Raw genomic sequence first — 12,216 nt, 5'->3', positions numbered from 1 at the left:
TCAACTCCCAGTTAATCTTAGCCTTTGATTATGTTTTAATCTTGGTCGTTGGCGCTCCAACAAGAGACTATAAGAAGGAGCTTGATGGGCACTTCGAGAACACAACGAGATATTGAGATCTAGATATCGAATTCTCAAGAGAAGCAGTGATGAGTTGCCGGAGAGAGATCGAGTGATATTCTTGCAGTGAGGGGCAGGGATAGTAAACCGAGGGGATTTTTCCAGTTCCGGTGAGTGCAAGGCAGAGAAGGCATTGAGAGGTCCAAAGAGGCAACGCAGTCCTTCAGAGGGAATCCGCAATTTTGCTTAGGAGCAGTCGAGATCCAGTGCCAGAAGCTATGTTGCGAGTCTGGAGTGCTAGATCGTCGAGTTTCCAGAAGCAGAAGATCAGAAGGAGGAGGTGATGCAGTCCCTTGAGCTCTGACGCAGTGACAGCGTGAGCCCACACAGAGACTGTGCAATGATAGCGTAGGGAAACTCACCCAAAGCCCGAATCAGTGTCGGATCTCTAGTGACAGTGTGAGATATTTTCTCACTGCCTCTTTGCCAATTTATTCTTTGTATCGGATAGCCAGTTTGGGCATCCAAAGATTTGTACTCAAATTTACTACTGCATAATAATCAAACCCTCGGCTGTTGCACCGGTTTTCCCACATTGGGCTTTTCCAAGGACATTTGTCCAAAAATAATGGTGTACTTGTGTGTGTTTACTTGTTTCCTACACGCAGTGTTTTATGTTGTGAAGGCCGCAGTAGATTTTATTTCGATCTTTACTATGTAACACTGTAAATAACTTGATTTAGAAATTAACAAGTAGGAGAAATTTAATCATTTGCTATAGTAGGGATTTAGGTCACCAAATTTTCACATGGTATTAGAGCGTAGGTAGAGCTCAACGTAGAAGAGGAGAAAGAGGTTCGAATTTCTGTGTAGGTAGCAATTAGAAACCCCAGAGGCAGCGCAGTCCTTGTGCCAAGAGGATTGAGTTTTGAGGAAAGATCTATTTCTCTGAGTGAGTCGACAGAGAAATTAAATTTTCTAGATCAAAGCATACCAGAGGCAGAAGGGAGCAACAATATTTTTCTTGCAGAGCAGATCTTTAGCTAGGACGCAAATTTTGCCGCAGTTTGCTACTGCAAATAGCGCCAGGAGGAAGGAAGAGCACACACTGAGGAATTTCTTTCCTCGGGGGACTTTTGGCCAAGAAGTTCGAATTTTTCTACCAGAGCAGCAGTAGTTGTGTGCATAATTTCTCACTCCATAAGGTAGTGCGAATAACTGGGCAAAAACTACGCAAAGGAGAAGAGGAGTTCGACATTTTTAGAGAGATGGCATCCGCTAGGTTGAGAGATCAAGATCGGTTGGAGGGAGCCTCCAATTATGTGGTCTGGAAGGCCAAAATTTCCTGCCTTCTGGATGAACATGAACTCAAGACTTACTACAATAGTGTGGTAGCTAAACCTGCAAATGTAGATCCACTTAAAAAATACAAGAGGGAGATGGCGAAAGCTAAGAGGTTGATCCTCGATGGAGTTCGAGATCATGTGGTATCTCACATAGCTGGCAAGGATACTGCACAACAGATATGGAAAGCACTAGCTACGTTGTACCAAGGATTTTCTAAGCAACGAAAGATGTATCTTGAGGAGAAGCCCAAATGCACGAGGATGCAGAAAGGGGAGCATATAGACCCCTTCCTTACTAGGCTTCAAGATGTCCAGGACCAGCCGTCTACAGTAGGGTCAATGCCTCAACCCACAAAATTGGTGCAGTGAGCTCTGAATAACGTTTCCGAAGAATGGCAAGTTTTCGTCCAGAGTATCATGGGCAGAGAAAAACTGCCATATTGGGATCATATGTGGCCTGATCTGCAATAGGAGGAGATGAGGCGAGACTTGGTGAAGAGCACCATCAGTGGTAGCGGCAGCAGCAGTGGGTCGAACCAAGTTAAGGAAGAGGAGAATGAGGCCCTCACATCACAGGGGCAGCAGGAGCAATGTCGAAGGAAGGACGTTTCCAAAATCAGGTGCTTCAGATGTGGTGAGCTTGGCCACTACAACTCAATGTGCTTTTAGAAAGGACAAAGAGGAGAAGCAAGATCAGCAGGCTGCATCTGCAAAGATCGACACGCTGTCCTCCAGATTGGAGGAAGAGTTTGGCATGATCACTGAGATACCTCTAGAGGCGAGGTTGAGGCCCAATTGCATATAGTATAGATTTTCGTCCAATGGGTTTTGTTTTGACCTTCCACCTGCATATACTATGCATTTTGATCTTTATAGTGGTCTATTCTGCCCCTTTTGCATTATTTTTGAATTTTAGAATAGGAGTAAACAATATCAAAGGGAAGAGGAGATTTTCGACATTTGTGGCAGAAATGGAAACCAGTGGCTTGAGGGATCATGACAGGTTGGATGGGGCATCTAGCTACGTAATCTGGAAGGCAAGAATGTTGTTCCTTCTAGATGAGCATGCCCTCAAGACATACATCGAGACGGCGAAGGCGAAAAGAATGATCCTAGACGAAGTGAAGGATCATGTGGGCTGTCACATCGCTAGCAGAGGGACTGCTAAGGAGATGTGGGACACTTTATCTACATTGTATCAGGGAGCTTCCGAGCAACGGAAGATGTACCTTGAACATAAGCTAAGATCTGCTCATATGCAGAAGGGGGAGCGTGTGGATCCATTTCTCACGAAGCTTTAGGAGACCCGTGATGAATTATTTGCTGTGCGGCCTACACCTTAAGATTTAGAGTTGGTTAGACCGACCCTCAATTTTGTCTCAGATGAGTGGCAAGTCTTTGTCCAGAGTATCCCGGGCAAAGTAGCCTTATCGAATTGGGATGAGATGTGGGTAGCTCTAAAACAAGAGGAACTGAGGAGAGACTTAGTCAAGGTTAAACTTGACGGACGCAACAACAGTGGGTCGAAGCCCAAGGAGGAGGATGATGTAGCTCTTGCATCGAAGGGACAACAGGAGCACCAGAGACGTAAGAAGGACATCTCGAAGATCAAGTGTTTCAGGTGTGGTAAAATGGGTCACTACGCTACTCAGTGTTCTCTCAAAAAGAAGGACAAGGATGAGAAGCACGATCCGAAGGTTGCGCCTACAAAGATCGAAGAGGAGAAGTTCGCCATAACAACCGAGATACCTCCAGGAGGGGGGTGGGCTATTTGGAACTGTAGTTCGAAAGAGCTATAAATGGGCATGATCCTTGAGGAGCCCACCTCTAGGATCATTTCCTTGCTACTGGAGCCCAGATCAGAAGTAGCAAGATGGACTAGTGTCGGATGGTATCGAGGAGTGTCGGGATGACAGTTGCAGTGGCTAGGAGCGCCAAAGACTGAGTAGCGTAGTGCAGATGGTACAGAATAGAGGTCAGTTGTAGCGCAGTAGATTCAGAGGGTCTGTGCAGAGACTAGCAACAGTCAAGCTCCAACATTCACGTGGTATCATACTGAACACAGTTAGTTCAATAATTTTGGATGTATTTCCATTGTTGATTGAGTAGCAGCAACAGTTTGCAGTGCATTGGCAGTGGCAGTACTAGCAACAACACAGATGCAACACTTGAGAGGGAGTTGTAGTACAAATGCAGTGTTGACAGTGGCAGTGTCAGCAGCAACGCAGTAGTTGGTGGACAGCGTGTCAGACATCAGCAACGCATAGGACGATGCTTCAAAGTCAAAGCAATTCGCAACAGCGTATATTGCTAGAGCACATTACTCGCTAAGAGGGAGTATTGATTTGGGTAGCATTGGATGTGCTCTAGGCCTCAAATTTTGCAAGGAGGCTTGGGCACATGTATTCCAAAGAACCCAGAAAGCGTTTTGGGAAATTCCACCTAGAAACAATTTTATTAAAATGATTAATATTTTTTAATGGGCCGCTAAGTCTAAACTTAGGAAATTAAAATTATTAATGGGTATTAATCTAATTGTGGGTGTAACTTCTAGAAGAAGATGACAATCAAGCTAAAATGATCTTAGCCATTGATTAGCTTTTAATCTGGGTCGTTGAATGTCAACGAGAAGATTATTTAAGGAAGCTTGAGGGTCATTTGGAGGACACACCAAGAGATCAAAAGATCGAATTTCTGAAGTGAGAAGTTCTCAAGAGGAAATTATGATCGAGTAGATTTCTTGCAGTTGAGGGGCATAGATAGCATCCGGATAGAGAGATTTTCTCAGCCGAAGAATCATCAGCAGAGAGTGATCCAACACCTCTCACGCAGAGTGTGAGAGAGAGTCCGAAATTTTGTAGCAAAGTCAGTTTCAGAAGCCGGGAGACGAGGTGTGAGACCGGGAGGCTAAGAGCAATGACTCTAGGCAACAAATCGATTGGCTGGCTTGGTGACGCAGTGTCTAGGGGGGCTGACGCAGGGACTTCATGAGGACTGTGTAGAGGCATCGCTGGGCCTGCCAGAGGCACCTCATCCAGTGACCGGATCAGTCGGGATTTTTCTCAGTGATTGTGTGAGGTAATCTCACAAATCTTTCTGCCAGTGTTTCTCACTCTGTAACCTAATCACCCTTGAGGTATTCAAAGATGTATTCAGAATTTGCGATAAATCCTCAGATCTGCTGCACCGGTTTTCCCGCATTGGGTTTTTCTGGGGACGTTTGTCCAAAAATAACGGTGTTATTGTGTTGTATTTTCTTTCTTGCTCAGTGTCTTTGTTTTCGCATATAAATTAATTAAGTGAAGGCTGCAGTGTATGTATTTCAATATTTTCTGTAGGAAACTGCAAATAACTTGTTCATGTAAATCTAACAAGTAGGAGAAATACCATCAGTTGCTGCAGTAGGGATTCCGGTTTAGGAATTTTCACATCAAACATGTTTTGCATAACACGTTTGATGATGATGGGATTCATGTTTGGATGGAAACGGGGAAACACAGGATATTTACAAACTTGAATTCAGTTATTTGGGAAGTGGACCTGTGCTCTATGCTCTGTTAGATTGAAAAGTTTCTTCAAATCCTTTTTGATTCTATTTTCTTCTCTCTTCCTCCTGTGTCTTTTTTTCATCCTAGATGTCATGTAGCATTCTGAAGTATGAACTGAAATATGGCTTTATCTGAAGTATGTGGTTTGTGAGGGATGGGTGAGTGTGTAGGGAGATTAGGTCAAACATGTACTATCTGCCTAAGAACCACTGCAACTGTGTTTTATCAGACAGCACTTCAGGGAAATCTTCAAAATATTTTAGCATGTGGTCCTGAAGAATTGTGTCCTTTTGCTATCGTGGAACTGAGAAATTCTATCTCAGTTTTACCCTATGTCACATGGTTCGTGTTCAAATTCAAGTTTGACAACCATTAAGTTCGATTCAAATTCTAAGTTTTCTATGAAGTTTGTATGAGGTTCGATCATATACATTTTTCGATATATATATATATATATAACCAAGGTGGACTATTCCAAAACTTCATGGGCAGCCCCTGAGATTGTCATGTATATCATTTGAATGACGCACATGGATTGAACATTTGTCTTCCTGGTCTGAATGGTTTACCCACTGAGATTGGAGCCATTGAGTTCTCAGAGCACCAAAATTTTAGCACAAACCTACTAACCAGCGTTCCCTTAGCCATTCCCTCAGGGGTGCTAAAATATGCATTCCCTTGGGGTTGCTACGATATACAAGGGTTAGTAAACACACTTATGTTTAACAATGTCTCCCTTGCCTCGTACACAGAGCATGCTCTTTTAGGAACCTCCTGTCAACAGTTTGTTGAATAGCTTGCTGCTCTCGATTGTAAGGCTGCATTTATCAGTAGACCATAAATTATAATATCCTTTCAGTCCATGCATGGGTTAGATTTCATCTTTGTCGATATGCCACTATAAAGTAAATAAAACCAAATCCATAATTGTCAAAGGTGGCTCCAAAACAATTTTGGGTAATAGTTGGACACAACAGAGAGCGAGAGTCAATACACTAAAAGCATTTTTTCAGGTTGGATTGTCTGGTCTACTTCTTTCTCTTATTATATTTTTGAAAGGCGCTGGGGTTGGGATATAATAAATGATGTTTTATTGATATATACTTTGCATTAGAAAGTTCAAAATAACATTTTGGAGTGGTTGGTATTTGGTATTTGAAGTATGTGTTAAATAAACTTATTTTCTGGCGAGGTTGAGATCATTTTGTTTACTTTTTTGTGCACATGTAAATGATGTTTAGTTTTGTCTGTCTCTCTTAAAGACAAGTAACAAGTTTCAGAATAATTTCTCTTTTTTTTGAGACTTTAGAATAATATCATCTAATTGCATGGATGTGATTTGTGTATGTTTTTAGTACTGCTGCAGTTTAATTCCTTTCAGATTTTTGCATTTGTCGTTTGCATTTCTTCTTTTTCTAACTTGCATGCATATTGCATAAATTGCAGCTGGATCGTGTTCAACAAAGGTTAAGAGACAGGAAAATGACCCTTAAAGTGACTGATTGTTGAGTGGAACTATTTGGTAGTATGGGTTATGATCCAAATTATGGTGCAAGGCCAGTGAAAAGAGTAATTCAGCAGAATGTAGAAAATGAACTAGCGAAGGAAATCCTCAGGGGTGATGTCAAGGAAGAGGATACGGTTCTTGTGGATACAGAAATGACTGCATTTGCTAATGGTCAACTGCCCCATCAAAAGCTTGTTTTCAATGTGTTTCCCTCAAAAACTGCAGTAGATGACTCAAATGTTAGTGTTGCTCTTGGACAAAGTCTCTAAGGTATAGCGAGTAACTACTGTTTAATTACCCACCATTTATAGAGGTGGTGCTGCAAAGGGGAGTGTACAGTTTATTGCACATGTGAAAACTGTATAGGTAGTATAGACACAATTTTTGTCAAATATGTAATAGTGAAATGCCGATACTGAGGTACAATTTTGTTTGAGTGATTAATTAATTTCTTCTGTAAACCTTAGTATGTTGTTTTGATAATTTGAATAATTTAAGAAATTCCCATATATTCTACACAAAACCTTTACCTGTATAAGGGAATTTAACAGCATATTTTTTTGTTATGTGCGATTGAATTGGGGTATTTGATTCGGTATTGAAATATGTTCATTGTCACATGCTCTAATCTCGGTTTTGACAATGTATTGAAAACTTTGTATTAACTACTGTATTTTTATAGGTGGAGTGATAATTTCATGGGGAGGACTTCAGTCATGGTGTTTGATTAATTATTGAAATATGTAGTTAGTGTGTTGCTCTAACCTTGGGTTTGATGAAGTATTGAAATGAAATGAAATGGTTTTAACGATGTCCACGAGACCTCTCAGTCTCAGGGACCATCCACTATTGCTTAAACCATATTCAGATCTTTTTCTAGGCTGATTATGCTGTTATGGATCTTGAGTAAGAAATTTGCTGTTTTGTGAAGTCTTGTCTCCTCAAAAAGCTCACTAAGACTGTTCACCTTTAGGCTGCTAACAAACTGATGACAGATAACTTCATACGCTGCACACTCTTTGATAAAATGCCATTCTGTTTCTACCACCCCTTTGTTGCAAAAAATGCAAGTTTGTTCTTCCCAATCTTCTTTAGGGACCGCCCATCTACCAGTTTCACATCTTAAATGATGTGAGCTAGTCCTCAGCCGAGCAATTAAAATTTTAGCTGTTCCCTTGATTGAGGAACTCAAATACTCTTTATCATCATGCTTCCATGTTGGGTTAAATTCTTTGACATAATATGCTTTCTTTTTGCCTACCTGCTTTGTCCACATGGCAGTCCTAAATTTTTCTAACACCCACCTTTTTATCTCCTCCTTAGCGTGAGGGAAATCATGCAGATTTATGTCCCATTTGCCTAACCACTTTTTGTTTTGTTTCATCCATGTCTTTTTCCGGCAGTTTAGCTCTTCTTCAACAACCAATTTGGGCCACTGGTGCTTATCCATATTTTCAACCTTCTTTAGGTAACTTAGCAAATGAATGATCGCTGATGCCTCAATTGGAAACATACCAGCCTCAGCTAAAAGGATATCATATGGGATCGTTGATTTAACTTTGAGGCTACTTGTGATCAGGTGCTTTTGAATTCTTTCTATTTGTCGCCATTTGTGGCTTGACATGTTGCTCCCCCATATTTTGCAACCATAGAGGATAACTGACACCACTAATATGTTGATTTTGGGTAGCATCGGATGTGCTCTAGATCCCGAATTTTGTGGAGGGGCTAGAACACGTAAGATCTCCAAAACCCAGAAATTGTTTGGAGAAATTCCACCCGGATGAGGAGTTATTAAAATAATTAATATTTTTAATGAGTTCCCAAGTCTAAACTTAGGAAAATAAAAATATTAATGGGTATTAATAAGAATATGGGTGAGAAAGTTCTAAGTGACGAGGATCAGGTCTGTTTTAATCTTAGCCATTGATTAGAGATTAGATCACAATTGTTGATTCATTAACAGATAAAGTATAAGAGAAGGCTTGAGGGTCAGTTGGAGATACACCAAGAGATTAAAGAGTTCGATTTTCCTGGGGCATGGTTTGCTGAGAAAGTCGAGCTGAGTGATTTGAGTTGCAGTGAAAGGGGCAGTTCGGCAGAGGGAATTCAATCCAAGGCCGAGAATACATAGCAGAGAGGCAAAGAAGCAACAGGAGAGACAACACAACTCCAGAGAGGTTGACGCAGAAGATAGAGGGGTTGACGCAGTCACTTAGAGGCAGCGCTGCGATTTTTCTGAGGGGCAGAGAGAGCAATAGTTCAACATAGCGACTTCTGAGCAAGGGAGGCTAACTGGAAGGGTGACGCAGCTCCTAGAGGAGGTGACGCAGTTCTAGCGCAGAGCTTGGAGCAACCATTGTTGCCCAACACTGGGAACAACATTGTCATCTGTGGGGTTTGATCGTCCAGTTGCTGGAATTGCCAAATATCTGTCGTCTCCGAATAGAGGTATTTCTGCCAGGTTTATTCTTTGTTGGGTGAGCCGAATTTGGCACCCTAGTTGTATTTAGAAATCTGCTTAATAATACAAACCCTCTATATGTTGCATTGGTCTTCCCGAATTGGGTTTTTCCGGGGATGATTGTCCAAAAACAACGATGTCCCTTGTGTGATTGTCTCGATTTATTTTTCATGATTTGTATGTATGTGTAGTCTGCAAGAGTGTTTTCATCATTGTTTAAATAATTAAATAACTTGTTGAATGTAAAGAACAAGTAGGAGATGGAAAACCAGTGATTGCAGTAGGATTTCTGATGTGTAGATTCAGAAATTCTCACATTGTATCAGAGCATTGCAGATCATAGGGGAATGAAGACACTAGTCGAGAGATCCAGAGAATTTGCTGCAAAAAAGCAGCTGTCTTGAGTGACAGCGTTGTTTCAGAGGCAGAGGAGCAGCTGCAGGAGTTACGCAGAGCTAGAGGAGTGACGCAGAGGCTCACACAGTGCCTCCGTCATCATTTCGAGCCTACAAAGGGTGATGCAGAGCCAGAGAGGATCCCACGCAATAACTGCATTAGCTCTTTGGGCCAGCGCAGAGCCTGAAAGGTTCGAATCAGCTAGTTGTCGGGGCTAGAGAAGCAGTGTAGATTCAATTTGAGGAGCTCGAGGGACGCTGTTTCTGTTGGTGCATAACAGTGTCTGTGGAGACAGAGTCGAGGTAGAGGGCGTCACTGCCTTGAGAAATTTCTAGCCAAAGAAATCTAGATCCGAGTTGCAGCAGGAAGAGGATTGGAGAGGAAATGATTCGACAGTTTCTAGGACGATTTTCGTGAAGGAAATCAGGATTCAGAGGAAGTCTAGAGGATCTTGCTCCTTAGAGGATTTCTAGCGCCAAAGAAATCCAGATCCAAGTCTTGCTAGATTGACAGCAGGAGAGGGAGAAGAGAACCAATCCTATTTTTTAGCAGAGATGGCAATGAATGGGTTGAGGGATCAGGACAGATTGGATGGAGCATCCAATTTTGTCATCTGGAAGGCCAGGATCCTGGCAATCCTAGACAAACATCGCATCAAGGACTATGCCTTGAAGGTAGTTGTTGAGTCGGTCGACGTTGATCCGTTAAAGAAGTACGAGGAGGCCCAGGCTAAGGCCAAGTGCATGATCCTAGACAGGGTCAAAGATCATGTAGTACCACACATTGTTGAGAAGAACAGAAGGGAGATGTGAGAGGTGCTGATCACCTTGTATCAGGGATCTTCTGTTCAATGGAAGATGCTAGTAGAAAATCAGTTGAGACATTACCAAATGTAGAAGGGAGAAGAGATTGATCCCTTCCTTCTCAAGTTGCAAGGGATTCACGACTAGTTGACTATCGTGGGGTCTACACTAGATCCTGAGTTCATGGTCAGGACTGCCCTAAATGCAATCATCGATCACTGGGAGACTTTTGTCCAAAGAATCTTAGGTAGAGCGACTCTCTTCAGTTGGGAGGAGATGTGGGCAGCTCTTCGACAAAAAGAGCTCAGGAGGATGACAAAGACAAGGAGTAGCGGCAAGGGAGTCCAGGTCAAGAAGGAAGAGGAGGATGCAACTCTTGCATCGTCAGAACAAGAAGGGAAGCAGAAGAGAAAGGACATAACCAAGGTCAGATGCTTCAACTGTGGGGAACTAGGACATTATGACACTTAGTGCCTCCGGATGAAGGGTAAGGGGGAGGCTTCTGATTCAAAGGTTGCTCCAGCGAACGCTAACAAGGAGGGCGAGGATGACGATTGGGCCATGAGTGCTCATGCGCCTCTGGAGAAGAGGTGGGGTGACATGGAGTTGTAGTCGGGAGAACTACATGAAGGGTAGGATCCTTGAGGTGCCCAAACTCTTGGATCACATACGGCTACAGGAGTGCTTAACGAAAGTAGCAAAATGACGGGTGTCGGTTGGAGCAAGGTGTGATGGAACGACAGTGGCTGAGCTAGAGTCCCAAAGTCTAAGGCAGCGCAGTGGATGTTGTAGCAGTGCGAGAGGCACAGAGTAGGTTGCAGCAACGCAGTGGCAGCAAAGGGTCAAGACAGATCAGCAGCAAAGGTAGCTTCAGCATCACGAGGCATCCATACTGACCAACATGTAAGTGTTTGGGTGAAGTTTCAGTTGCTTACTTATCAGCAACTGAGTTGCAGTGTAGCAGTTAGCAGTGGCAGCGCTATGGCAACATGAGGCAGCGTTTTGTGAGGGAGCTGTAGTACAGATGCAGCAGTGGCAATGGCAGTGGCAGAGTCATGGGCAACAGTACAAGAAGTTGTGGTGCATTGGATAAAGGGTAGCAAGCTAAGCATCAGTAGCACAGAGGACTGATGCTATAGACCAATGTAGTACTTCTGTTGAGAAGTATTACTAGAGCACATTCCTCGCTAAGAGTGAGTGTTGATTTTGGGTACCATCTAATGTGCTCTAGCTCCGAAATTTTGTGGAGCGGCTAGAACACATGAGATCTCCAGAACCCAGAAATCGTTTGGAGAAATTACACCCAAATGAGGAGTTATTAAAATAATTAATATTTTTAATGAGTTCCTAAGTCTAAACTTGGGAAAATAAAAATATTAATGGGTATTAATAAGAATATTGGTGAGAAGCTTCTAATTACGAGGATCAAGTCTGTTTTAATCTTAGCCGTTGATTAGAGATTAGATCACAGTCGTTGATTCATCAACAGGAGAAGTATAAGAGGAGGCTTGAGGGTCAGTTGGAGATACACCAAGAGATCAAAGAGTTTGATTTTTCTGGGGCATGGTTTGTTGAGAAAGTCGAGCTGAGTGATCTGAGTTGGAGTGAGAGAGGGGCAGTTCGGCAGAGGGACTTCAATCCAAGGCCAAGAATACATAGCAGAGAGGCAGAGCAGCAACAAGAGAGACAGCGCAGCTCCAAAGAGGGTGACGCAGAAGATAGAGGGGTTGACACAATCCCTTAGAGGCAACGCTAGGGTTTTTCTGCGGGGCAGAGAGAACAGCAGTTCAACATATCAAATTCTGAGCAAGGGAGGCTCACTGGAAGGGTGACGCAGCTCCTAGAGGAGGTGACGCAATTCCAACACAGAGCTTGGAGTAGACATCGCCGCCCAACATTGGGAACAACATTGTCATCTGTGGGGTTTGATCATCCAGTTGCTGGAATTGCCGAATATCTTTCTCCGAATGGAGGTATTTCTACCAGGTTTATTCTTTGTTGGGTAAGCCAGATTTGGCACCCTAGTTGTATTCAGAAATCTGCTTAATAATACAAACCCTCTATATGCTACACCGGTTTTCCTAAATTGGGT

The 12,216-nt window shown here is 42.8% G+C and overlaps 1 protein-coding gene across 5 annotated transcripts in view; it reads left to right on the top strand.

Moving 5' to 3' along the window:
* The window catches only part of LOC149225604 (uncharacterized), a 162,563-nt gene extending 155,730 nt beyond the window's left edge, over positions 1–6,833 (top strand). For all 5 annotated transcript variants that reach the window (XM_089377196.1, XM_089377195.1, XM_089377194.1 and 2 more), the window contains one exon: positions 6,401–6,833. The gene's annotated coding sequence lies outside the window, so the exon portion shown is untranslated. The remainder of the gene's footprint in view (positions 1–6,400) is intronic.
* The last annotated feature ends 5,383 nt before the right edge of the window (positions 6,834–12,216 follow it).

The sequence above is a fragment of the Pinus tabuliformis genome, chromosome J (genome assembly GCF_031772625.1).
Source record: "Pinus tabuliformis cultivar Carrire ecotype Pingquan chromosome J, CPIR1, whole genome shotgun sequence".
In the NCBI taxonomy this organism is placed as follows: Eukaryota; Viridiplantae; Streptophyta; class Pinopsida; order Pinales; family Pinaceae; genus Pinus; species Pinus tabuliformis.
Note: the sequence above shows the minus strand (reverse complement) of the source record. Positions and strands in the feature narration are given on the sequence as shown.